This window comes from Pristis pectinata, chromosome 10, assembly GCF_009764475.1.
Source record: "Pristis pectinata isolate sPriPec2 chromosome 10, sPriPec2.1.pri, whole genome shotgun sequence".
Classification (NCBI taxonomy): Eukaryota; Metazoa; Chordata; class Chondrichthyes; order Rhinopristiformes; family Pristidae; genus Pristis; species Pristis pectinata.
The window spans coordinates 6,625,426-6,652,107 of NC_067414.1; the positions used below are offsets into that span (position 1 = coordinate 6,625,426).

Consider the following 26,682-nt stretch of genomic DNA (forward strand, 5'->3'; position numbering starts at 1 on the left):
GGTAGAATCTCGGGGGGAGTTGCTGGGAATGTGTGGCCAAAGGGCTGGTTTCCATGCTGTATGACTCTAATAAAACAAAAATGGGACCAGTATAAATGGGTGGTTGATGGTCAGTGTATATCTGTGGCCCTGTTTCTATGCTGTATAATTTAATGACTCTATGACTCTAATTTGATCTTGTCATTTGATCAACAACAATGTAAATGGATCAGTCATCAAACTGTGATAGTCTTCAGGGCAGTGAGAGGTAGCTGAATTTATTACAAAACAGTCTGCACTGCTGGGCTGGTCTGGTTTTAATTCACAGTTCCCCACGGGGACTCCGTGAGTGAGACAAAAGAGTGACACATTAGGCCCCAAACCAAACTCAGCAGCTTCCAATCACGATGCTAAAACTGTCTGGCGCCTCAGAACACGGAGGTGAGGAGCGGTCAGGGGGTCAGACTCTCTCCAGCTCTGCAGGGAGATCCTGATGCAGTGAGCGACGCTGTAAGATCTCCCGTTGGTTCCGACAGGCTCCTGGGTGAGGATCGAACACAAATGCCCTGCATTGGGGGCAGCCCGTCTGTTCTCTGCAGGACGGCTAATTCGTAAGTGACCTTGCCGGTTTTATAGTCCTGCCGTATCTCATGGTGAAGATTTTAGACGACCCACACTATCCCAAGGCTCAACGTGCGTGGCAGCCCACGGCTCCTGCAATTCCCAGTGTGATGTTGTTAAACCCAGTATCACACGTTACTGCAGGGGATGCAAGCTCACTTTGCAGGAACTGTCAAAGCTGTAGAAATAGCTGCTAGATGCCCATGGAGTTCGTAATGACTGCAACCCCCAAAATAAGACAAAACTCCTATAAATGGGGATTAAAGTTACAGAGGAGACTCAACTAATTAGGAGAACACGCAAGGTAAATCAAGAATTAGAGATGGCAAATGCATCCCAACAGCAATAACCATAGGGAAGACGGGCGTTAATCACATTCTCAGAAAGAAAGTCTTTAACATAATTAATGCATTGAGGATGAAGAGAAATGTTCTTTTGTCCAGTGGGGATTTCCACTATGAGGGGAACACAAGAGGTAGAACACTGTGGAGTGGAATCAGAAAATGCATCTGACCATCAGCTGTGATGGAGATCGGGAACTCGATGGGAGCCAGGATTGAGATGAAGTGGAACCGGTGTCACAGGATGTGATTAGGCAGGGTTTGAACATAGAACATTGAACAGTACAGCACAGTACAGGTTGCATATAGTTCAGCACAGCACGATGTTGTGCCGAACTATATGAACACTATATAATTTGCTTCTCTATGGCTGGGCACTGACTAATGTCGAGTTCCCGTCACCCTGACAGATCAACCGAGAAACTCTCTCCACTGATAGGAACTCATTTGTCAAGCTCAATGAGATGCCATTTTCTTCTCCAAAGTGGAACTGTGCACAACTTACTCCGCACACTGTACACTGACAGCAAAGCTGAGAGGGTTACCAAACCGGTGAACTACACCGATATTAGTTTTGTTGCTATTGTGCGGACAATCCTGAAAATTCAACAATGGTCTGAAATATAAACACTGCAGTTAGCCGTCAAATTTATTAAAAAAGTAAAACTGCAATTCTGTTGAGCTTGGATCTGAGGGTGAGCTGCCAGCTGTACTGCAGTGAACATGATAAGGACGGTGGAGGAGAAGGTGGGGGTGTTGTGGAGTGACCCACTCCTAGCCTTCATAAGTCGACGGATCGAGTTTGAGAGCCGTGAGGTAATGATGCAGCTCTATGAAACTCTGGTTAGACCACACTTAGACTACCGTGTCCAGTTTTGGTCGCCTCATTATAGGAAGGATGTGGAAGCATTGGAAAGGGTGCAGAGAAGATTTACCAGGATGCTGCCTGGTTTAGAGAGAATGCATTATGAGGAGAGACTAAGGGAGCTAGGGCTTTAACTCTTTGGAGAGAAGGAGGATGAGAGGAGGCATGATAGAGGTGTACAAAATATTAAGAGGAATAGATAGAGTGGATAGCCAGCGCCTCTTTCCCAGGGCACCAATGCTCAATACAAGAGGGCATGGCTTTAAGGTAATGGGTGGGAAGTTCAAGGAAAATGTCAGAGGGAGGTTTTTTTCACCCAGAGAGTGGTTGGGACATGGAATGCGCTGCCTGGGGCGGTGATGGAGGCAGGTACATTGGTCAAATTCAAGAGATTACTAGATAAGGATATGGAGGAATTTAAAATAGAGGGATATGTGGGAGGAAGGGGTTAGATAATCTTAGGCGAGGTTTAAAGGTCGGCACAACATTGTGGGCCGAAGGGCCTGTATTGTGCTGTATTGTTCTATGGTCTTTCCCTGTGCCCCATATATTGATGGTTATTAATTCGGCACAGACAGCAGTCAGCTGCCATAAATCAAGATTTACGAGGATGTTGCCAAGACTAGAAAGCTTGAATTATGTGGAGAGGTTGGCCAGGCTAGGTCTTTATTCCTTCGAACGTAGCAGAATGAGGGGTGAGGCAGGCACAGTAGTGTAGCAGTTAGCATAACGCTTTACAGCGCCAGCGACCCGGATTCAATTCCTGCTGTCTGTAAGGAGTTTGTACGTTCTCCCCGTGTCTGCGTGGGTTTCCTCCGGGTGCTCCGGTTTCCTCCCACATTCCAAAGACGTACGGGTTAGGAAGTTGTGGGCATGCTACGTTGGCGCCGGAAGCGTGGCGACACTTGCGGGCTGCCCCCTGAACACTACGCAAAAGATGTATTTCACTGTGTGTTTCGATGTACGTGTGACTAAAGATATCTTATATTATAGAAGTTTATAAAATTATCAGAGGCATAGATAAGGTGGACGGTAACAGTCTTTTCCCCAGGGTAGGGGAGTCCAAAACTAGGGGGCATAGGTTTAGGGTGAGAGGGGAAAGATTTAAAAGGAACCTGAGGGGCAACTTTTTCACGCAGAGGGTGGTAAGTATATGGAACGAGCTGCCAGAGGAAGTGGGTGAGGCAGGTACAATAGTATCATTTAAGAAGCACTTGGATAGGTACATGGAGGGGCGGGGCTTGGAGGGATATGGGCCGAATGTGGGAAATTGGGACTAGCTGGGTGGGCACCGTGGACTGGCTGTATCAGTGCTGTATTGCTCTATGACTCTAAGATCCCAGAAATGGAAAGAGTGCATAGGAGATTTACGAGGATATTGCTGGAACTCAAGGGACTGAGCTATGGAGAGGGGTTGAGCAGGTTGGGACGTAGGAGAATAAGGGTTGATCTTACAGATGTGTACAAAATAATGAGAGGCATAGAGCAGGTGAACATTCAAAGTTTTTTTCCCAGGGTTGGGGAATCAAGAACTTGAGGGTCTCGGTTTAATGTGAGAGGAGAAGAGATTTAATGGGAACCTGAGGTGCAACTTTTTCACCCAGAGGGTGGTCAGTATATGGAATGAGCTGCCAGAGGAAGTGGTTGAGGCAGGTACGTTAATAACCAGAAATAAATGTTTGACCAAGTGGATTCTTAGGGTTTTTGCTCTGTGGAAAGTTACATGGCTTGTTTCACATGGCAAGGTGAGAATAAGCTTCCTTCTGCTTGACTGCAGTCTTCAGGACGGATACAGTGAATCACTGGGATCTTCGCATGCATTTCCTCTTCATTTAATGATTGTATTATCCTTCCACCTGTGACCGGACTTGGAAACGGCTCTGAAGGACACAGTGCAGAGTATGGAGGTACATCCCAGCTGGCTTCAGAGGTTAGAAGATTCCTTGTAGTCATCGCAATTTACTCCTGGTCCAACATTGAGACACAAGAGACTGCAGATGCTGGAATCTGGGAGCAACAAACAATCTGCTGGTGGAACTCAGCGGGTCGAGCAGCATCTGTGGGCGGGAAGGAATTGTTGACGTTTCGGGTCAAAACCCTGACACAGGGAGCGTCGAAAGGTACCATGGAGGAGAAAGGCTTTTCTTCTTATAACTACGATATCGGCCTTTGGCCAAGTTACTGCAGCTACAAGGAATTTCCCAGCTACTCTGAGTAAGTCTCAGCCCTTTCGACATCTGTAAGTAGTATCACGTGTGCCTCAAGTGTTGCGGAAAGCTTGTTCGCATTAATATTATGTCTTTTTGTTCTGTGCTCGTCCACTCCTCAGCCTTTGGAAAATGTGGGTTGCATCCGTCCTGAATCCTTTGCCACAGGTCCAAGAATCTCCCTTCACAAACAAGAGTCCTAAATCTACTCTCATCTCTCTTAAAAAGGACATTGTATAAAGAACTTACATCCTTACAGACATATAAATATCATGGAGTCATCCAGCATATGGAAACATGCCCTTGAGTTCATGTCAACCATCAACTATCCACTTACACTAATCTGACATTGATCCGACTTTTTATTCTTTCCACATTCTCAACAACGCGTTCCCCCCTCCCTCCCCAATACTACCACTCACCTACACACTAGAGGCAATATACTGCTGCGGTCAATTAACCCACCAACCAGAGCATCTAACCTGCAGTCACAGGGAGGGTTATGCAAACTCCACACAGATAGCGCCCCAGGTAAGGATCAAAACCCTGGTCTCCAGAGCTGTGAGGCAGTGGCTCTACCAGCCACCCAAGGGTCAGAATGACTTCTTCACTGCTAAGTATTCTTGAGGTCAACAATGGTGACTTATCACCAAAATAACAATCACTCATTGGCTTGACGGTGTGTGAATATCCAATCACCTGGGCTGGCCGTATCCCCGGCCGTGTCCTTAGATCCTGTGCTGATCAGCTGGCGGGGGTATCTGCAGACATTTTTAACCTCTCTCTGCTTCAATCAGAGGTTGTACTGAACACAATGCCAAGTTAAACCAAGTCCATTCTGCCTGCACGTGATCCATATCCCTGCATACTGTATCTGCCTTCAGCCCGTTCCTGTGCTATGTTCTATGTATTGATTTTTACCATGTACACTGTTTACTCTGTTGGCTTCACCCAAGCGAAGAATTTCATTGCACCCTGGTGTAGTCGACTAATCTGGCCAGTCTGATTCCTGAACCTTTATTTTTGGCTTTGAGCCTCTTCCTTGTTTAAAGTAAGCTTCAGAGAGTGATACTTCCAATGTTCTGATCCCCGAGAACAGCTGATGTATCCAAAGGGAAAAGTCAGAAGACCCTGTTTCTTTGAAAAACATGGGGTTAATGTTCTTCAGTCTTATCAGATAAATCACACACTTGGTGTCAAGGCATACCCTGAAGGCAGAAGAAATAATATTTGCTTTACACAAGAGGTACAATAATGGCTGAAATAGCAGATTGAGACTAGCCCACAGCATGGTTTTAGTTGGAGGGAGCTCCCAGCTCAGCTTTGAAGTTGCTCAGCTAAATTACAGAGGGGAGAGGGATATTATCTGTACTTGCATCTAACTCACGCTCCTAGCCACGTACGCAGACACCGACGTTTATTGGATCTCAGGAGAAAGTGTCTGAAACTGTGACGGCCTTAACAATCAGCAAACTAAGACAAAACAGCCAGATGTCAAAGCGAACTACAGAAAAACTCCGATAATCCAGCATGTTTGGGATTTGATGGTGCCGGACTAACAGGCTTTCCAAACGTTCTTCAGTCTTCCAAGTGTGACGGTAAATTAGACACCAGGTGATGAGTCGCACCCTTGAAGGTTTGGTATTCTTACTCACTTTTAGCTTCCTTATGTTTTTAGATGCTATGCAGTCTTATAGTAATTATTTTCTAGTAAACCAGGTGAATGGGAACAAGTAGGGAATGTGGGAACTGGGGGCCCGGAGATTGGGAAAGAAGCACAGGGAAGGCCCCCAGAGAGTGGGAAGGCAACTGGGGCCCCAGAGAGAGGGAAGAGAGCACAGGAGGGGCCCTGGAAGAAAGGAAGAGAGTGCGGGCCCAGACAGTGGGAAGGGTGCACAAGAACTGGAGCCTCCGGTAGATGAGAAGGGAGCACAGGAACCAGGATCCCTGTGAGTGGGAAGGAAGCAAGGGAACTGGGGCCCCCAAGAGTGGGAATAGAGTGCAGGAATCAGACCCTGCATACTGTTGAGTGGAGGCGGAGCAAGGCAAACATTACCCAGTGAGCCAGGTGCAGAACCATCCAGATTTCCAAAGCCTGAAAGCACGTATCACCAGGCTCAAGGACAGCTTCTATCCCACTGTTAGTGTAGCGGTTAGCGTAACACTATTACAGTGCCAGCGACCCGGGTTCAATTCCCGCCACTGTCTGTAAGGAGTTTGTAGCGTTCTCCCGTGTCTGCGTGGGTTTCCTCCGGTGCTCCGGTTTCCTCCCACATTCCAAAGACGTACGGGTCAGAAAGTTGTGGGCATGCTATGTTGGCGCCGGAAGCGTGGCGACACTTGCAGGCTGCCCCCAGAACACTCCATGCAAAAAGATGCATTTCACGGTGTGTTTCAATGTACATGTGACTAATAAAGGTATCTTATCTCCTAGTACAATAAGATAGACTGTTGACCTCACTGTCTACCTCGTTATGACCTTGCACCTTATTACCTGCCTGCACTGCACTTTCTAGAACATAGAACACTATAGCACAGTACAGGCCCTTCAGCCCACAATGTTGTGCCAACATTTTATCCAACTCTAAGATCTATCTGACCCTTCCCTCCCACATAGCCCCCCATTTCTCTATCATTCATACGTAACTGTAACCCACTGCAACACTCTGTTCTCTGTAACTGTGACACTTTATTCTGCACTCTATTATTGTTTTTCCTTGTAGTACCTCAATGCACTGTGTAATGAATTGATCTGTACGAACGGTATGCAAGACAGGTTTTTCACTGTACCTCGGTACACATGATAAACCAATTTACCAATTACTTGGAGAATGGATGTACTGCACAACTGTGAAGTAACTTGGCTCTCAGCGGCCTTGCATTCCAGCAGTCACTGGTGTTCACATCCTCAGCTTCTCCGCCTCTCATTATGAACTTGAGGCACTCCTTAAGTCACACCAACGTCAAGCAAACTGTTGAGCAGTAACAAACAAGTTCTGACTCAGCGCTGCTTAACCAGACAGGGTAGGGGAGAGAAAATGCAGAGAGGCACTGGGAAAAGCAAATACAGAAGTAGGAGATCATGGAGCACAGGGAAACTGGGCTGTGAGGGGTCATACAGAACAGAAACAGGCCCTTCAGCCCACTGGTCCATGCCGACCAAAATTCCCATCTAAACTAGTCCCTCTTTCCCAGGGCACCAGTGCTTGATACAAGAGGGCATGGCTTCAAAGTAATGGGTGCAAAGTTCAAGGGAGATATCAGAGCAAGGTCTTTTACCCAGGGAGTGGTTGGGGCGTGGAATGTGCTGCCTGGGGCGGTGGTGGAGGCAGGTACATTGGTCAAATTCAAGAGATTACTGGATAAGCATATGGAGGAATTTAGAATAGGGGGATATGTGGGAGGAAGGGGTTAGATAGTCTTCGGCGAGGTTTAAAGTCGGCACAGAACATGGTGGGCAAAGGGCCTGTAATGTGCTGTACTGTTCTATGATTTGCTGGCGTTTGGCCCAAATCCCTCTGAACCTTTCCTATCCGCGTACCTGTCCAGGTGCCTTTCAAATGTTGTTAATGTACCTGCCTCAACCACTTCCCCTGGCAAATAAGAGAAAGTAGAGACGGAACATGAGGGAGAAACAGCCACATCAGGAGGAAGGAAGATTAGCAGGGAACGGAACACTGATCTGGGACTGTATTCTTTGGAACTTTGAAGAATGAGGTTATCTTTTTGAAACATGTAAGATCCTAAGTGACAGGGTAATGGTCGAGATGTTTTCACCAATGGAAGAATCTTGAATGAGGGACATAGTTACAAGAGAAGGGACTGGTCATGTAAAACCGAGGTATGTAGAAATCACTTCTTGCAGAGGGTGGCGATCTCTGGAATTCTCCATGCTAAGAGGTTTGTGGAGGCTGAATCAGCAGATGTAAAGTGGAGGTAGATAAACTTTTGAAAGATCAGGGGACTGAGGGTGATGGGGAACTGGCACAGTGGAGGAGATGATGTAGATCAGCCATGATCACATTGAGTGGTGGGGCAGGATTGAGGGGCCGAGTGGCCTACTCCCACTCCTATTTTCTTGTGCTGCTGTGTGAGAAAAAAAAAGAGCAGCAAGAGGCAAAGAACAAAGCAATAACAAAATCTTACTCAAATTAGTCAAAGGGAGAGCGACAAGTAATGTTTGAAACAGGAGAACAAAATGACACAAAGGTTTTATCAATGTCAAATTGTAAATGTAAATGTCATTGTAAATGTAAAATGTCAGACCACACTTGGAGTATTGTGTTCAGTTTCTGGTCGCCTCATTATAGGAAGGGATGTGGAAGCTTTAGAGAGGGTGCAGAGGAGATTTACCAGGATGCGGCCTGGATTGGAGAGCACGGTCTTATGAGGATAGGCTGAGCGAGCCTCGGGCTTTTCTCTTTGGACAGAAGGAGAATGAGACGTGACTTGATAGAGGTGTACAGATGATAAGAGGCATAGATCGAGTGGACAGTCAGAGACTTTTTCCCAGTGGCGACAATGGCTAACACGAGGGACATAATTTTAAGGTGATTGGAGGAAGGTATAAGGGGGATGTCGAGGTAAGTTTTTGTTTACACAGAGAGTGGTGGTGTGTGGAACGCACTGCCGGCAGAGGTTGTGGGGCAGATACATTAGGGACATTTAAGAGACTCTTAGATAGACACATGAATGATAAAAAAATAGGGGGCTATGTGGGAGGGAAGGGTTAGATAGATCTTAGAGCAGGATAAAATGTCGGCACAATATTGTGGGCCGAAGGGCTGTAGCGTTCTATGTTCTATGTTTTCAGAGATTATGCTTGGGGACTACAGATTGCAACCTACTTCCAGTCACCCTGACCTCAAATACAGGGGCAAAAGACATGCAAGGTACTCACATTCAATCCCCACTGGGAGCTTGCCATGTGACAATTGGTTAAAGTCTCTGCAAGAGACACGGTGAGACAAGAGTTGGGCATGCTTCCTCTTTTATGAAGAGCTTAAGCCTCAGTTTAGCTCCACTTTCTCAGCCCTAAAGCAGAGGCTCATGATGAACCTCCTGAAGGATGTTTTTCACCTCCTCGCTCACCACCATTCAGGGTCCCAGACAATCCTTCCAGGTGAGGCTGCGCTTCACCTGTGAGTCCGACGGTATCATTTATTGCATCTGGTGCTCCCAGTGCGGCCTCCTGTACATCGGTGAGACCCGACGCAGATTGGGTGACTGCTTCGTCGAGCACCTTCGCTCCGTTCACCGCAACAGAAGTTCAGACAACAGAAATTTGCCCTTACAGAATTCTCAAATCACTGCCCAAAAACTTGAGATATGGAATAAGATTCACTCTCACGGACTTTAGGTGAGAAAGGTAAATAAGTGATAGAAACTTGGCATGTCCTCGTTGACCCTCACCAATTTCTATCCAGATACATCACGGCCTGGTTTGGCAACTGCTCTGCCCAGAACCGCAAGAAACTGCAGAGAGTTGTGGACACAGCCCAGCGCATCACGGACACCAGCCATCCCCTCGGTGCACTCTGTCTACACTTCTCGCTGCCTCGGTAAAGCAGCCAGCCATAATCAAAGACCCCCACCCACCCCAGACATTCTCTCTCCTCCCCCCCTCCCATCAGGCAGAAGATACAAAAGCCGTGAAAAGCACATACCACCAGGCTCAAGGACAGCTTCTATCCCCGCTGTTATAAAACTACCGAAGATATCTTTTTAGTCACATGTACATCAAAACACACAGTGAAATGCATCTTCTGAGTAGAGTGTTCTGGTCCCCCTAGTACAATAAGATGGACTCTTGACCTCACAATCTATCTCGTTATGGCCTTGTACCTTATTGTCTGCCTGCACTGCACTTTCTCTGTAACTGTGACACTTTATTCTGCATTCTGTAGTTGTTTTCCCTTGTACTACCTCAATGCACTGATGTGATGAAATGATCTGTATGGATGGCATGCAAAACAAAGTTTTTCAACTGTACCTTGGTACATGTGACAATAATAAACCAATTTAAATAGAGTAACATGGGGTCACCCGTGTTAAGCACATTAGCATAGAACATAGACAGCACAGTACAGGCCCTTCAGCCCACAATGTTGTGCCGACATTTATCCTGCTCTAAGATCAATCTAACCTTCCCTCCCACATAGCCCTCCATTTCTCTATCATTCATTTGTCTATCTAAGAGTCTCTTAAATGTCCCTAATGTATCTGCCCCCACAACCTCTGCCGCAGTGCGTTCCACGCACACCACCACTCTCTGTGTAAAAAACTTACCTCTGACATCCCCCTTATACCTTCCTCCAATCAACTTAAAATTATGTCCCTTCATGTTACCAATTGTCGCCTTGGGATAAAGTCTCTGGGACCCCACCGTGGCTTTGCTCCCTCCAACCCAATCTCCACATTTGCTCTGAAGCCTGCATTTAGTCTGCTGTGGCTAAGCAGGGATTAGGGCGCCACGCAAACAGAAGTAGAAAATGCTGGGGACTCTCAGCGTGTTAATGATAAAAGTCGGACGGATTTTGCATTGACCGAATAAAGTTGAGGAAAGGTGTAATTTAATGCACTTAATATTAGAAAACAACTCTGACCACCTATTCACCTGCTGGGTGCCTCCGCCAGGGTTGTATGAAGCCGAACCATGTCTATAATGAAACTTGCAGATTAATAATAGAGGAGGCTTTGGTGCAGTCAAGGTGAGAGTACTGTACAGATGTACTGTTGAAAGTATCCTGACTGGTTGCATCGTGGTCTGGTACGGCATTTTGAATGTGCAGGAACGTAAGAAGCTGCAGAGAGTAGTGGACTCTGCCCAATACATCACGGGCACATCCCTCCCCACCATTGGTAGTATCTACAGGAGGCGCTGCCTCAAGATGGCAACATCGATCGTTAAAGATCCCCACCATCCGGGCCATGCCATCTTCTCGCAGCTACCATCAGGCAGAAGGTACAGAAGCCTGAAGTCCCACACCACCAGGTTCAAGAACAGCTACTTCCCTTCAACCATTTGGTTCTTGAACCAACCAGCACAACCCTAATCACTACAGTAATAGCAACACTATGACCACTTTGCAATAAAATGGACTTTTTCTTTGTTCTAATTGTGTTCTTTCTTGTAAAGTTTGTGTATAATTTATGTTTTTCTTGTGAATGCTGCTTACCTGATGCTGTGTGCCTGTGATGCTGCTGCAAGTAAGTCTTTCATTGAACCTGTGCACACGTGGATGTGTGTATGACAACAAACTCGACTTTGACTTTGAAGCGGAGGAGTTGGAGAATGTTGGAAGGGTCAGCAGTGTAGAAAGCTGATGAGGTTTGCTACATTTTGCAAAGTAATCACTCGTGACTCCATATCCCAGGGGAGCCAGTTTTACACATGAGAAAGCAGGAACAAGCAGACTCCCACTGATAGGTGCACTGACCTCGGTCCAAATGAACACGTCCCAGCGAGTGGGTACAGCAGCACATAACTAGCAATGTTGCAGATTGCCTGAGAGTATCATTGGAACTGAAACAAAATGTCCAGCCTCAAATATTTCTACAAAACAAATCTCAAATACTTTCATATCAACAAAACACAATTCTGACTGAATTAACTATGCATTTACTCCGTGGGTGAGTGAACATTTAACATTGTCTATATTGCACTGTTAGAGTCACAGAGTCATACAGCGTGGAAACAGACCCTTTGGACCACTGAGTCAATGCTGACCATCAACTTACACTGATCCCATTTTAGAGATTTCTTTATTAGTCACGTGTACATCGAAACACACAGTGAAATGCATCTTTTGCATAGTGTGTTCTGGGGGGCAGCCCACAAATGTTGCCACGCTTCCGGCGCCAACACAGCATGCCCACAACTTCCTAACCCACACGCCTTTGGAATGCGGGAGGAAACCAGACCACCTGGAGGAAACCCATGCAGACACGGGGAGAACGTATAAACTCCTTACAGGCAGCGGCCAGAGTTGAACCTGGGTCACTGGCGCTGTAATAGCGTCACGCTGACCACTGCACTACCGTGCCTGCCCTATTCTCCCCACCTTCCCATCAATTCCCCCCCTGATTCTATCACTGACCCACACACTAGTGACACAATTTACAGCAGTCAATTACCTACCAACCCGTACATCTGTGGGATGTGGGATGAAACCAGAGAACCCAGGGGAAACCCACACGGTCACATGGAGAATGTGCAGACTCCACACAGACAGCACGGGAGGTCAGGATTGAACCTGGAACTAGAAACATAGAAAACCTACAGAACAATTCAGGCCCTTCGGCCCACAAAGCTGTGCGGAACATGTCCCTACCTTAGAAACCCATAGCCCTCTATTTTTCTCATCTCCATGTACCTATCCAAAAGTCTCTTAAAAGACCCCATTGTACCCGCCTCCACCACCGTTGCCGGCAGCCCATTCCACACACTCACCACTCTCTGAGTAAAAAACTTACCCCTCACATCACCCCTATGCCTACTCCCCAGCACCTTAAACCTATGTCCTCTTGTGGCCACCATTTCAGCCCTGGGGAAAAGCCTCTGACTATCTACCCGATCAATGCCTCTCATCATCTAATACACCTCTATCAGGTCCCCCCTCATCCTCCATTGCTCCAAGGAGAAAAGGCCGAGTTCCCTCTACCAGTTTTCATAAGGCATGCTCTGCATTCCAGGCAGCATCCTTGTAAGTCTCCTCTGCGCCCTCTCTATGGCTTCCACATCCTTCCTGTAGTGAGGTGACCAGAACTGAGCACAGTACTCCAAGTGGGGTCTGACCAGGGTCCTATATAGCGGCAGCATTACCTCTCGGCTCCTAAGTTCAATTCCACGGTTGGTGAAGGACAATACACCATATGCCTTCTTAACCACAGAGTCAACCTGTGCAGCCGCTTTGAGTGTCCTATGGACTCGGACCCCAAGATCCCTCTCATCCTCCACACTGCCAAGAGTCCTACCATTAATACTATACTCTGCCATTATATTTGACCTACCAAAATGAACCACTTCACACTTATCTGGGTTGAACTACACCTGCCACTTCTCAGCCCAGTTTTGCATCCTATCTATGTCCCGCTGTAACCTCTGACAGCCCTCCACACTATCCACAACACATCCAACCTTTGTGTCATCCGCAAACTTACTAACCCACCCCTCCACCTCCTCATCCAGGTCGTTTACAAAACTCACAAAGAGTAAGGGTCCCAGAACAGATCCCTGAGGTACACCACTGGTCACCGACCTCCATGCAGAATACGACCCTTCAACAACCACTCTTTGCCTTCTGTGGGCCAGCCAGTTCTGAATCCACATTGCAATGTCCCCCTGGATCCCATGCCTCCTTACTTTCTCAATAAGCCTTGCATGGGGTACCTTATCAAACGCCTTGCTGAAATCCATGTATTCACTACATCTACTGCTCTCCTTTCATCGATGTGTTTAGTCACATCCTCAAAAAATTCAATCAGGCTCATAAGGCAGGACCTGCCCTTGACAAAGCCATGCTAACTATTCCTAATCATATTATACCTCTCCAAATGTTCATAAATCCTGCCTCTCAGGATCATCTCCATCAGCTTACCAACCACTGAGGTAAGACTCACTGGTCTATAACTTCCCGGGCTACCTCTACTCCCTTTCTTGAATAAGGGAACAAAATCCGCAACCCTCCAATCTTCTGGGACCTCTCCCGTCTCCATTGATGATGCAAAGATCAAGGCTCCGCAATCTCCTCCCTCGCCTCCCACAGTAGCCTAGGGTACATCTCATCCGGTCCCGGCGACTTATCGAACTTGATGCTCTCCAAAAGCTCCAGCACCTCCTCTTTCTTAATATCCACATGCTCAAGCCTTTCAGTCTGCTGCAAGTCATCACTACAATCACTAAGATCCTTTTCCATAGTGAATACTGAAGGAAAGTATTCATTAAGTACCTCCGCTATTTCCTCTGGATCCATATACACTTTCCCACGGCTGCACTTGATAGGCCCTATTCTTTCACGTCTTAGCCTCTTGCTCTTCACATACTTGTAGAATGTCTTGGGGTTTTCCTTAATCCTGCCTGCCAAGGCCTTCTCATGTCCCCTCCTGGCTCTCCTAATTTCCTTCTTAAGCTCCTTCCTATTAGTCTTATACTCTTCCAGATCTCTAACATTACCTAGCTCTCTGTACCTTTTGTAAGCTTTTCTCTTTCTTTTGATAGATTTATTATAGCCTTTGTACACCACGGTTCCTGTATCCTATCGTAACTTCCCTGTCTCATTGGAACATGCCTATGCAGAACTCCACACAAGTATCCCGAATATTTGCCACATTTCTTCCGTACTTTTCCCTGAGAACATTTCTTCCCAATTTAAGCTTCCAATTTCCTGCCTGAGAGCCTCATAATTCCCTTTACTCCAAGTAAATGCCTTTCTAGTCTGTCTGTTCCTATCTCTCTCCAGTGCTAACGTAAAGGAGATAGAATTATGATCACTATCTCCAAAATGCTCACCCACTGAGAGATCTGACACCTGGCCAGATTCATTTCCCAATACCAAATCAAGCACAGCCTCTCCTCTTGTAGGCTTATCTACATATTGTGTCAAGAATCCTTCCCGAACACACTTAACAAACTCCACCCCATCCAAACCCCTCACTGTATGGAGATACCAATCGATATTTGGGAAATTAAAATCTCCCATCACAACAACGGAGGATCCAGTACGGAGAGTCGTGCAGTGCTGGTCTGAGGAAGCAGATGAGCTCCTACGTGACTGCTTTGAGACAGTGAACTGGTCCATGTTCAAAGACTCAGCTGCCAGCCTAGATGAGTATGCCACCACCATCACAGACTTTATCAGTCAGTGTGTGGAGGACTGTGTACCAAAGAGGACAATAAACCATGGATGAACCAGGAGATCCACTCCCTACTGAAGGAGAGGACTGCTGCACACAAATCTGGTGATCCTGATCTGTAGAAGAAATCGAGGCATGACCTTCGGAAAGTTATCAGGGATGCCAAGAGACAATACTAGCTCAAAATAGAGTCCCAGACCAGCCGCCAGTTATGGCAGGGGTTACATGCCATAACAGGCTACAAGATGGTCGGGCTGCATAGCTAACAACAGCGCATACCTTCCTGATGAACTTAACACATCCTATGCACATTTCGAACAAAAGGGAAGTGGATTGTCACCATCCACCCTGACAGCCACCAATGCAGCTGAACCTGTGATCACAGTGGAGGACGTAAGGTTAGTCTTCCGGAGAATGAACACGAAGAAAGCACCTGGCCCAGATGGTGTCCCGGGCCGCGTGCTCAGGTCTTGTGCTGATCAGCTGGCAGAAGTATTTGCAGACATATTCAACCTCTCCTTGCTTTACTCAATCCTGGTTTAAGAAGACCACTATCATCCCGGTACCAAAGAAAAACAAGGTAACATGCCCCAATGACTACCGACCAGTGGCTCTGACATCCACCATCATGAAGTGCTTTGAGAGGTTGGTCATGGCACACATCAGCTCCAGCCTACCAGACAACCTGGACCCACTGCAATTCACCTATCAGCGAAACAGGTCTACAGCAGATGCCATCTCCCTGGCCCTAAACTCAGCTCTGGAGCATCTGGACAGTAAAGACACACACGTTAGACTATTGTTTATTGACTACAGCTCTGCCTTCAATACAATAATTCCAAGCCAGCTTGTCACCAAACTCCAAGACCTAGGAGTCAACACCTCTCTCTGTAATTGATCCTTGACTTTCTAACAAACAGACCGCAATCAGTGAGGATAGGCAGCAATTCCTCTGGCACGATTATTCTCAACACTGGTGCCCCACAAGGCTGCGTCCTCAGCCCTCTACTCTACTCCCTGTACACTCGTGACTGTGTGGCCAGATTCTGCTCTAACTCCATCTACAAGTCTGCAGATGATACCACCGTTGTAGGCCGTATCTCAAACAGTGATGAGTCGGAGTACAGGAAGGAGACAGAGAGCTTAGTGACATGGTGTCACGACAACAACCTTTCCGTCAGTGTCAACAAAACAAAAGAGCTGGTCATTGACTTCAGGAAAGGGGGCAGTGTACATACACCTGTCTACATCAATGGTTCTGAGGTCAAGAGGGTTGAGAGCTTCAAGTTCCTGGGAGTGAACATCACCAACAGCCTGTCCTGGTCAAATCACGTAGATGCCACGGCCAAGAAAGCTCACCAGCACCTCTACTTCCTCAGGAGGCTTAAGAAATTTGGTTTGTCCCCTTTGACTCTCAACAACTTTTACTGATGCACCATAGAAAGCATCCTATCTGGATGTATCACAACTTGATACGGCAACTGCTCTGCCCAGGACCGCAAGAGGCTGCAGAGAGTTGTGGACACAGCCCAGCGCATCACGGACACCAGCCTCCCCTCCTTGGACTCTGTCTTTACCTCAAGTTGTCTTGGTGAAGCAGCCAGCATAATCAAAGACCCCACCCACCCGGGACATTCTCTCTTCTCCCCTCTCCCATCAGGTAAAAGATACAGGAGCCTGAGGGCACGTACCACCAGGCTCAAGGACAGCTTCTACCCCACTGTGATAAGACTATTGAACGGTTCCTTTATACAATGAGATGGACTCTGACCTCACAATCTACCTTGTTGTGACCTTGCACCTTATTGCACTGCACTTTCTCTGTAGCTGTGACACTTTACACTACTGTTATTGTTTTTACCTGTACTACATCAATGCACTCTGTACTAACTCAATGTAACTGCACTGTGTAATGAATTGACCTGTACGATAGGTTTGTAAGACAAGTTTTTCACTGTACCTCAGTACAAGTGACAATAATAAACCAATGCCAATAATAAGCCAATACCAATACCAACTCTATTATTGCCACACCGTTCTAGGATCTGCTTCCCTATCTGCTCCTCGATATCCCTGTTACTATTGGGCAGCCTATAAAAAACACCCAATAAAGTTATTGACCCTTTCCTGTTCCTAACCTCCACCCACAGAGACTCCGTAGACAGTCTGTCCATGACGTCCACCTTTTCTGTAACCGTGACACTATCTCTGATCAACAGTGCCGCTCCCCCACCTCTTTTGCCTCCCTCCCTGTCCTTTTTGAAACACCTAAAACCTGGCACTTGAAGTAACCATTCCAGTCCCTGAGCCATCCAAGTCTCTGAAATGGCCACCACATCATAGCTCCAAGTTGCGATCCAAGCCCTAAGCTCATCCGCCTTGTTCACAATACTCCTTGCGTTAAAATAGACACATCTCAAACCGGTCTGAGCACGTCCCTTCTCTATCACCTGCCTATCCTTCCTCTCATACCGCCTACAAGCTTTCTTTATTTGAGAGCCAAACACCTCTTCCCCAGTCTCTCCAGTTTGGATCCCACCAACGGTAAGGGAGCATCTCAGCAGCTGTGCCACTATGCAGCCCCAAGGTCCATAGAGCACTGAAGCAGGCCATTCAGTCCATCAGGTCCACACCAACCATCAACCACCCACTTCCTCCAACCCCACATTTTATTCCCCCCCACATTCCTGGTGAGGGTGCAGAGGAGACCGACCAGGATGCTTCCTGGATTAGAGAACAGGTCTTATAAGGAAAGCTTTAGCGAGCTAGGGCTTTTCTCTTTGGAGCGACACAGGCACACACAAACACACAACGCGCACACACACGACACATTCACACACATCACTCACACAGACCAACGACACACTCGCACACACAAACACAGTGTACACACACAATACACACACGACACACATAACAAACTGTGCACATACACACAATACACTCAATGACACACAGACACACAATACACACACACAGCACCCTCACAAACATGCACATACAGACACAGACAGCAGGCCCACATACGCACAGCACACACACACGCCATGCACATACAGACACACAGTGCTCACACACACACAGATAGACACATGCACATACACACATGCATGTGCATGCATACACACAAGCATGTACACCCATAAACACACACATGAATACATACATGCGCAGACACACACACCTATGCGCGTACACAGGAGAGAGAAATAACTGATCCACTGAGGTCTGGATAGAGTCACCAGATTATAAAATGAACAGCTTGGACAGTCTGGTGTGTTCACCAAAGAGTGCAGTCATTATCTGAAAACTGCAGCCTATACAAATGCCTGGCTGGGGTACATAAAATCTGCTCGATAAGCAGTAACATCAAACAACAGCTTCCAGATGTGGAAGCTGATATCTGATGTTACAAAAGAAAGGGGGGGGGGGGGGTTGGGGAAGGAAAGAAAAGTTCAACACAACCCTCCACCTTGCAATGGCCCACTGGAGACTTTGTTAACCAATCTAATTTTAAACAAAGTGACGGCCCCGTCAAACATCATCGTAAAATTCATCTGATGGCGGAGCAAGGCTCAGAACTTGACAAAGATACTGCTGGCATGGTTAGAGAGGAGTTTTCCACTCTGCGCCTGTTCTTTCATTGAATCACATCACAGTCCTGTGACCAACCTTTGCTGCCTTTCACTGGATATCCTGACAAAAAGCCTACCAACGTGGCTTGAAAAAAACTCAACTGGTCCAGCCTTCGCAGTATTGGTTGGGCGAGGGAGTGGGAGAAGGTGTGGGAAGAGCATTGGAGAGTGTGGTATTGGTTTATTATTGTCACTTGTACTGAGGTACAATGAAAAACTTGTCTTGCATACCGGTCGTACAGGTCAATTCATTACTGAGTACAGCTACATTGGGTTAGTACAGAGTGCATTGATGTAGTACAGGTAAAAACAATAACAGTACAGAGTAAAGTGTCACAGCTACAGAGAAAGTGCAGTGCAATAAGGTGCAAGGTCACAACAAGGTAAATCGTGAGGTCAGGGTCCATCTCATCATATAAGGGAACTGTTCTATAGTTTTATCACAGTGGGGTAGAAGCTGTCCTTAAGCTTGGTGGTACGTGCCCTCAAGCTCCTGTATCTTCTACCTGATGGGAGAGGGGAGAAGAGAGAATGACCCGGGTGGGTGGGGTCTTTGATTATGCTGGCTGCTTATCCAGTGTGCTGTCAGTGGGCAGTGTTATAATGCTAGGGAGGGTTGGTAGAGGGACTTTTGTCTTATGGATGGTAAATTTAAGGTTCATCTTGTACATACTCCAGCTAGCAATGGCTTAGAAGTTAGCTGTGTGCAAGCACAGTCCATGCCCTGTAACTCAGTGACTGAAGTTTGGAGTGACTTTCGTTCTGGGGTGGAGGCAGTATAGGCTGAGTAGATTCCCGATGCCCACAACAATGACCCTGGAAAACATGGACCTTTTCCCACTTCTCAGCAAGGGCAAGTCGACGATGAAATTCACCTTCACCTTCAGAGGCAACAACTAAAAGCAAGAGGGCATAGGTTTAAGATCAAATGGCCTCTTGTAGATCAGAGGTGAGAGATTTAAAAGGGACATCGGGGCGGCTTCTTCACGCAAAGGGTCAGAATCAGGTTTATTGGACTCTTGACCTCACAATCTACCTTGTTATGACCTTGAACCTTATTGTCTTCCTACACTGCACTTCCCTGTAGCTGTGACACTTTACTCTGCATTCTGTTATTGTTTTTACCCTGTACTACCTCAATGCACTGTGTAATAGAACATAGAACATTACAGCACAGTACAGGCCCTTCAGCCCACGATGTTGTGCTGACATTTTATCTTTCTCTAAGATCTATCTAACCCTTCCCTCTCACATAGCCCTCCACTTCTCTATCATTCATGTGTCTATCTAAGAGTCTCTTAAATGTCCCTAATGTATCTGCCCCCACAACATCTGCCGGCAGTGCGTTCCACGCACCCACCACTCTCTGTGTAAAAAAACTTAACCCTGACATCCCCCCTACGCCTTCCTCCAATCACCTTAAAATTATGCCCCCTCATGTTAGCCCTTGTCGCCCTGGGAAAAAGTCTCTGACCGTCCACTCGATCTATGCCTCTTATCATCTTGTGCACCTCTATCAAGTCACCTCTCATCCTCCTTCTCTCCAAAGAGAAAACCCCTAGCTCGCTCAACCTATCCTCAAAAGACATGCTCTCCAATCCAGACAGCATCCTGGTAAATCTCCTCTGCACCCTCTCTAAAGCTTCCACATCCTTCCTACAATGAGGTGACCAGAAACGAACACAATACCCCAAAGGTGGTCTAACCAGAGTTCTATAGCGCTGCATCATCACCTCGCGGCTCTTGAACTCAATACCCTGACTAATGAAGGCCAATACACCATACGCCTTAGCAATCCTATCGACCCGCGTGGCACCCTTGAGGGATCCATGGACGTGGACCCCAAGATCCCACTGTTCCTCCACACTGATAAGAGTCCTGACATTAACCTTGTACTCTGCCTTCAAATTCAACCTCCCAAAGTGTATCACATCACACTTTTCCGGGTTGAAATCCATCTGCCACTTCTCCACCCAGGTCTGCAATGAATTGATGAATTGACCTGTACGATCGGTATGCAGACAAGCTTTTCACTGTACATCGGTACAAGTGACAATAATAAACCAAGACCAATATTATCACAGGCATATGTCGCAGAACTTGGTGTTTTGCAGCAGCAGTACAGTGCAAGACATAAAGACATAAAGATTACTATAAGTTACAAAAATAAATCAATAGTTCTAAAGAGGCTTACTGCAATCTCTGTGGCTGAAGATTGCAGCTTTAGCTGTTGTAAACGGGAGTATTTTATAATTCCCTTGGGAGCTGCACACAAAAAGTCACCTTCTCCGGCACCATACAGAGAGATAGGAGGTGCGTATTTGAAATGAGCTGCCAGAAATATGATTGAGGAAGGCACGTTGGCAACATTTAAAAGCCATCTGGATAAGTCCATGGATAGGAGAGGGCTATGGGCCAAACGCGGGCAGGTGGGACTAGCTCGCTGGGCAACACAGTCAGCATGGATGACTTGGACCGAAGGGCCTGTTTCCATGCTGTGTGACTCCGTAAGTGTCACACTGAAGATCAAGACCTCTAACCCAGTACAAAGCTCATGGTCTACTAGGCAGCTGTGATACCTGCCCTTCAGAGACTTGGAATACCTGCAGCAAGAGGTCGAAGCACTGGAGAGATACCACTGACACCGCCTCCCCCAAATCCACTGTCAGGACAAGCGAACCAACATCAACGTCCTCTCTTCGGGCAACACCTGTAAGTGCTGAGGCCCTGTGCATTGGGCAGAGCTCACCATTCGTACGCCTAATACCAGTTGCTCGAGACAGACTCTATTCCAAACTTCCTTACTGCAAAACAGACGAATGGAGGACTGGTTTCAAGGATGTTCACAAAGCCTCCATGAAAGAGTGCAACATTTACCACCTGGGCGTGGGAACCTCTGGCCCGCAACCACTCATAATAAGGAAGGAGCATTCGGGGGGGGGGGGGGGGGGGCATCCTGAACCTCAAGTCCACCTGTGGCAGTCTGTGCATCCTACAGTGGCCTTATCAGCCACCTCAGAACCCACAGACTGGGGATGGAAACGAGTAACCCTTGATCCAGAGAGACTGCCTGAGAAGAAGAGACTTGATATTTCATGTCTATAGAACTCTGGTTAGGCTGCATTTAGAGTATTGCGTACAATTCTGGTCACCTCACTATACAAGGCTTTGGAGACGGTGCAGAGGAGGTTTACTAGGATGCTGCCTGGATCAGAGTGCATGTGCTATCAAGAGAGGCTGGACAAACTTGGGCTCTTTTCTCTGGAGCGGTGGAGGCTGAGGGGTGATCTGTTGGAAGTGTATAAAATGATGAGGGGCATAGATAGGGTGGACAAGCAATACCTTTTTCCTATTATTGAGCGATCCAATACCAGAGGGCATGCATTTAAGGTGAGAGGGGGTAGGTTCAGAACAGACGTGAGGGGCACGTTTTTTACTCAGAGTGGTGGATGCCTGGAATGCGTTGCCTGATAGGGTGGTGGAGGCAAAATCATTGGGGGCTTTCCAGAAGGACTTGGATGGGCACATGAATGAGAGGAAAATGGAGGGAGTTGGGCATTCTGTAGGTAAGAGGGAATAGCTATATCAGCACAACATTGTGGGCTGAAGGGCCTGTTCTGTGCTGTATTGTTCTATGTTCTAAATGAGTAACTTACAGGCTTTGATTCTGCCTTGACAATTATTTCCCTGTGTTTTGAACTCACCCAGCAGTTTCTCTGTATTTACCTCATTAATTTAAGCACCTGAATTAGTTCATCTCTCAACGCTTGGCTCAGGGGAGTACAAGCCCGTGTTTATGGAAGGCACAGATTAATGCTCCGACCCTGGAGTTGTACAGGTGATCCTGCTGCACCTGCTCCAAGATCCAACCCTCATTCCTGAGGCACGGAGCCCAACATTGATTACAGTATTCCTGACGGAGTCTGACCAAACCTCTGGAAAACTGAAGAACAGCCTTTACTTTTCCATTGCATTTTTTTTATATATATTACTTTTGTACCTATCTACTCACTTGCAGTGACATGTATATCCTGACTCCAAATTCCATTTCCTGAGTTTTATTTTTGAATGTTCAGTTAATAAGATCATAATTCCACATTTTGAAGTCCATCTGCCAGAGGTTTTCCCACTGAATTAATCTATGTTCTTCTGCAACTTCCCATTTCCATCTTCTTGAAGTGTTAACTGGTTGAGTGGTGTTGCAACAACAACCTCACACTCAACATCTGCAAGACCAAGGAGTTGATTGTGGACTTCAGGAAGGGGAAATCGGGAGAACACACACCAGTCCTCACTGAGGGGTCAGCAGTGGAAAGGGTGAGCAGCCTCAAGTTCTTGGGCGTCAGCATCTCAGAGGATCTATCCTCAGCCCAACACATAGATGCAATCACGAAGAAGGCTCTACTTCATTACGAGTTTGAGGAGATTCAGTATGTTACCAAAGATTCTTACCAATTTCCACAGATGCACAGTGGAGAGCATTCTGACTGGTTGCTTCACTGCCTGGTATGGAGGCTCCAATGTGCAGGATCACAAGAGGCTGCAGAGGGTTGTAGACTCAGCCAGCTCCACCACGAGCACAACCCTCCCCACCGTCGAGGTCATCTTCAAGAGGCGGCGCCTCAAGAAGGCGGCATCCATCATTAAGGACCCTTACCACCCAGGACATGCCCTCTTCTGGTTACTACCATCAGGGAGGAGGTACAGGAGCCTGAAGACCCACACTCAATGATTCAGGAACAGCTTCTTCCCCTTCGCCATCAGATTTCTGAACGGTCCATGAACCCATGAACACTACTTCATTGTTCCTTTCTTTTTGCACTATTTATTTACTTTTGTAATTTATAGTAGTTTTATGTCTTTGCACTGTGCTGCTGCCAGAAAACAATAAATTTAATGTCGTATTATTCAATGATATTAAATCTGATTCTGATTACATAGATAAGCAACAGTCTATTCTTAAACACTGATATACATGATGAAACATTGATTCCCCCAGTACAGTTCCCCAGAGACTGTGTGTCATAACCCTGTTTTATCCCTATTAAAAATCAGAATACCACAGATGCTGGAAGTCTGAAATAAAACCAGGGAATGCTGTAAGCACTCAGCAGGTCAGGCAGCATCTGTGGAAAGTGAAACAGGGTTAACATTCTGATGAAGGCTCAGTGACGTGAAACATTGACTGGGCTTCTCTTTCCACGGACGCCTCCTGACCTGTTGAGTATCTCCAGTAATTTCTCCCTTCACAACAAACACACAGGAATACACGCAGAGATCTGGAGATTTTTGCTAGGAATGTACTGATAATTTGCACTGTGCATCATATTGAGGATAGAAACATCCAGTAACACAACTGGAGGAGACCTTGTCTTTGCTGACACGGTGTAAGTTTGCCCACATCAGGTCACTTACACTGTTGGAGGTTGTGTGACTGCTTACTCGACGGGAATATGGGGAGGGGGAGTAAAATGGGATTAGTGTAGGATTGGTGTAAATGGTTGGGGTGGACCTGGTGGGCAGACGGGCCTGTTTCAGTGCTGTATGAACCTTGGGGCTGCATAGCGGCACAGCTAGTGGAGATGCTCCCTTGCAGTTCCAGGTTCGATCCTGATTTCCGGTGCCGACTGTGTGGAGTCTGCATGTTCTCCCTGTGACCACATGGGTTTCCCCTGGGTGCTCCAGTTTCAGAATCAGAATCAAAATTAGATTTAATATCACTGACATACGACATGAAATTTGTTGTTTTGCGGCAGCAGCACAGTGCAAAGACATAAAAATCTATAAATTATAAAAATAAATATTGCAAAGAAAAAGGAATAATGAGGTAGTGTTCATGGGTTCATGGACCGTTCAGAAATCCGATGGCGGAGGGGAAGAAGCTGTTCCTGAATCGTTGAGTGTGGGCCTTCAGGCTCCTGTACCTCCTCCCCGATGGCATGTCCCAGGTGGTGACGGTCCCTAATGATGGATGCCGCCTTCTTGAGGCACCGCCTCTTGAAGATGTCCTCGATGGTGGGGAGGGTTTTGCCCGTGACAGAACTGGCTGAGTCTACAACCCACATCCCTCCCATGTCCCAAAGACATGGGTTAATTGACTGCTAAAAATTGCCCCTAGTGTGCAGGTGAGTGGTAGAATCAGGGTGAAGTCGATGAGAATGTGGGGAGAATAAAATGGGATTGATATAAGTCAATGGTTGGACGTCAGCATGGATTCGATGGGCTGAAGGGCCTGTTCCCGTGCTGTATGACTTTAAGTTGTCTCCAAGCTGTGCTGGTAACATGCTAACCAAAAGGAGAGAGAAATCAATTCAAGGATGTTCTCAAACCCTCCTTGAAAAAGTGTAACAACCTCAATGTCCTTGGCTTGCAATCGTTCAAAATGGAGAAGGGACGTTTGAGATGGCATTGGGATTTCTGAGGCACAGAGACCTCAGCGGAGGAATCCAGACCTACCCAGCCAACCCCTCCCGCAGGAGAGTCTGTGAGTTCATCAAAACCCACAGAAATGAAACGAAAGCAAATCATTCTCCATCGCAAGGGTCAGCCTAAGAAGAAGTCACTGAACCCAACAAACTGGAGACACAAGAGACTGCAGATGCTGAAATCTGGAGCAACACACAAGATGCTGGAGGAACTCAACGGGTCAGGCAGCGTCTGTGGAGGGGAAAGGAAAGTCGACCCTTCATCTGGACTGAGTCAACTGTCCATTTCCCTCCACCGATGCTGCCTGACCCCCCTGAATTCCTCCAGCACTCTACATGCAAGCCCAACAAACTGTTGATCCGGCCTCAAAGCCAATCTCACACACTTTTTTAATTTTTGCTAATCTTTTTTTTCAAGGCGCAGCCTTATCAAATGCTTTCTGAAAGTCCTTAGAGATACCGTCCGCAAACACAACATGATCCTTCAAACTGGTGACCTCTTCCAAAGATTCAACCAGACTTGTCCTATCAGCCTGACCTTCATAAAATCAGCCAACGCTTTCAATTCAGTCTTCATTTCCCTGTTAATAGATTCCAGTAATTTTCCCACAAATCACAACAAGCCGTTACGAGCCAACACTGCATCACTTCCCTGGACAATATAGTCTTTCAGAGGATTCATATCCAAAATGGAAACCATTGATTCAGATGGGAAAATCCATACCAAAGACACAATGCAAAGTTCAACAGGTCCCAACCAGACTCACAATTAGTCTGAGGACTGCCAGCGGAGATTGTGGGGGCAGATACATTAGGGACATTTAAGAGACTCTTAGAGAGACACATGAATGATAGAAGAATGGAGGGCTATGTGGGAGGGAAGGATTAGATAGATATTAGAGCAGGATAAAATGTCGGCACAACATTGTGGGCCAAAGGGCTTGTACTGTGCTGTAATGTTCTATGTTCTATGAAATATGAAACAACATAAAACCCACCAGTTTAATGATCTGATAACCACTGATCAGAACCTGCCATAACTGTTTACCTCACTCATCCCAAGAACCAGACAAGAAACCAAAGAAGGCTTTGAACAACATGGAACATCCTGTATAAAAATACATTATCCTAATTTGTGCCATTTTTACTTGTGCCAGAATACTGATGTAAAGAAACAGACTGAATAGGCAAAAATATATATAGCTAGGAAATCTAATTCAAGGAGATATTCGGGGAGTTTGGTAAAGGGAACAGCACCTAAAAATGTAGTCGCCCATAAGAGGGAAAATTGCCCCCAACTTGCCTGCTTACTGTTACTGACCTCGAGGTGCGGTATTCATTAGCTCCATTCAACCAGTGGCCAGAAATGAAACTCCCTAACGCCTGGATATTTTCTGCAGCTTTCTCCGGGACCATTCCCCAAATCCCTTCAAGCCCATTTCATGGTTCAATCATGGGATTTAAGATCTGACCCGTCCTGTGCAAACACAAAGCTCAGCGCTGACTCAGGCCAACCTTGGCACCGAATGTTTCACCTACATTCAGAAAGTTATCTTGACAATGTACATGGATGGAACATGTTGTCTGGTCCTAGCGAGGACACTGTCAGTACTAGCGGTGTCCTTGAGGAAAGGTTGCTATCGTTACTTTTAACCTACTACACATCACTTCCCTTTAAAAAGCACTTCAACAACCATTCTTTCGCCCTTATTTGATTAATTCACATCGTGATTAGTTAACCCCATCATCACAGAA

General features: G+C 46.7%; 1 protein-coding gene across 4 annotated transcripts in view; it reads right to left on the minus strand.

The window, feature by feature from the left end:
• elovl5 (ELOVL fatty acid elongase 5) overlaps positions 1–26,682 on the minus strand; it is a 154,218-nt gene that overhangs the window by 124,880 nt on the left and 2,656 nt on the right. The gene's annotated exons all lie outside the window — the stretch shown is intronic.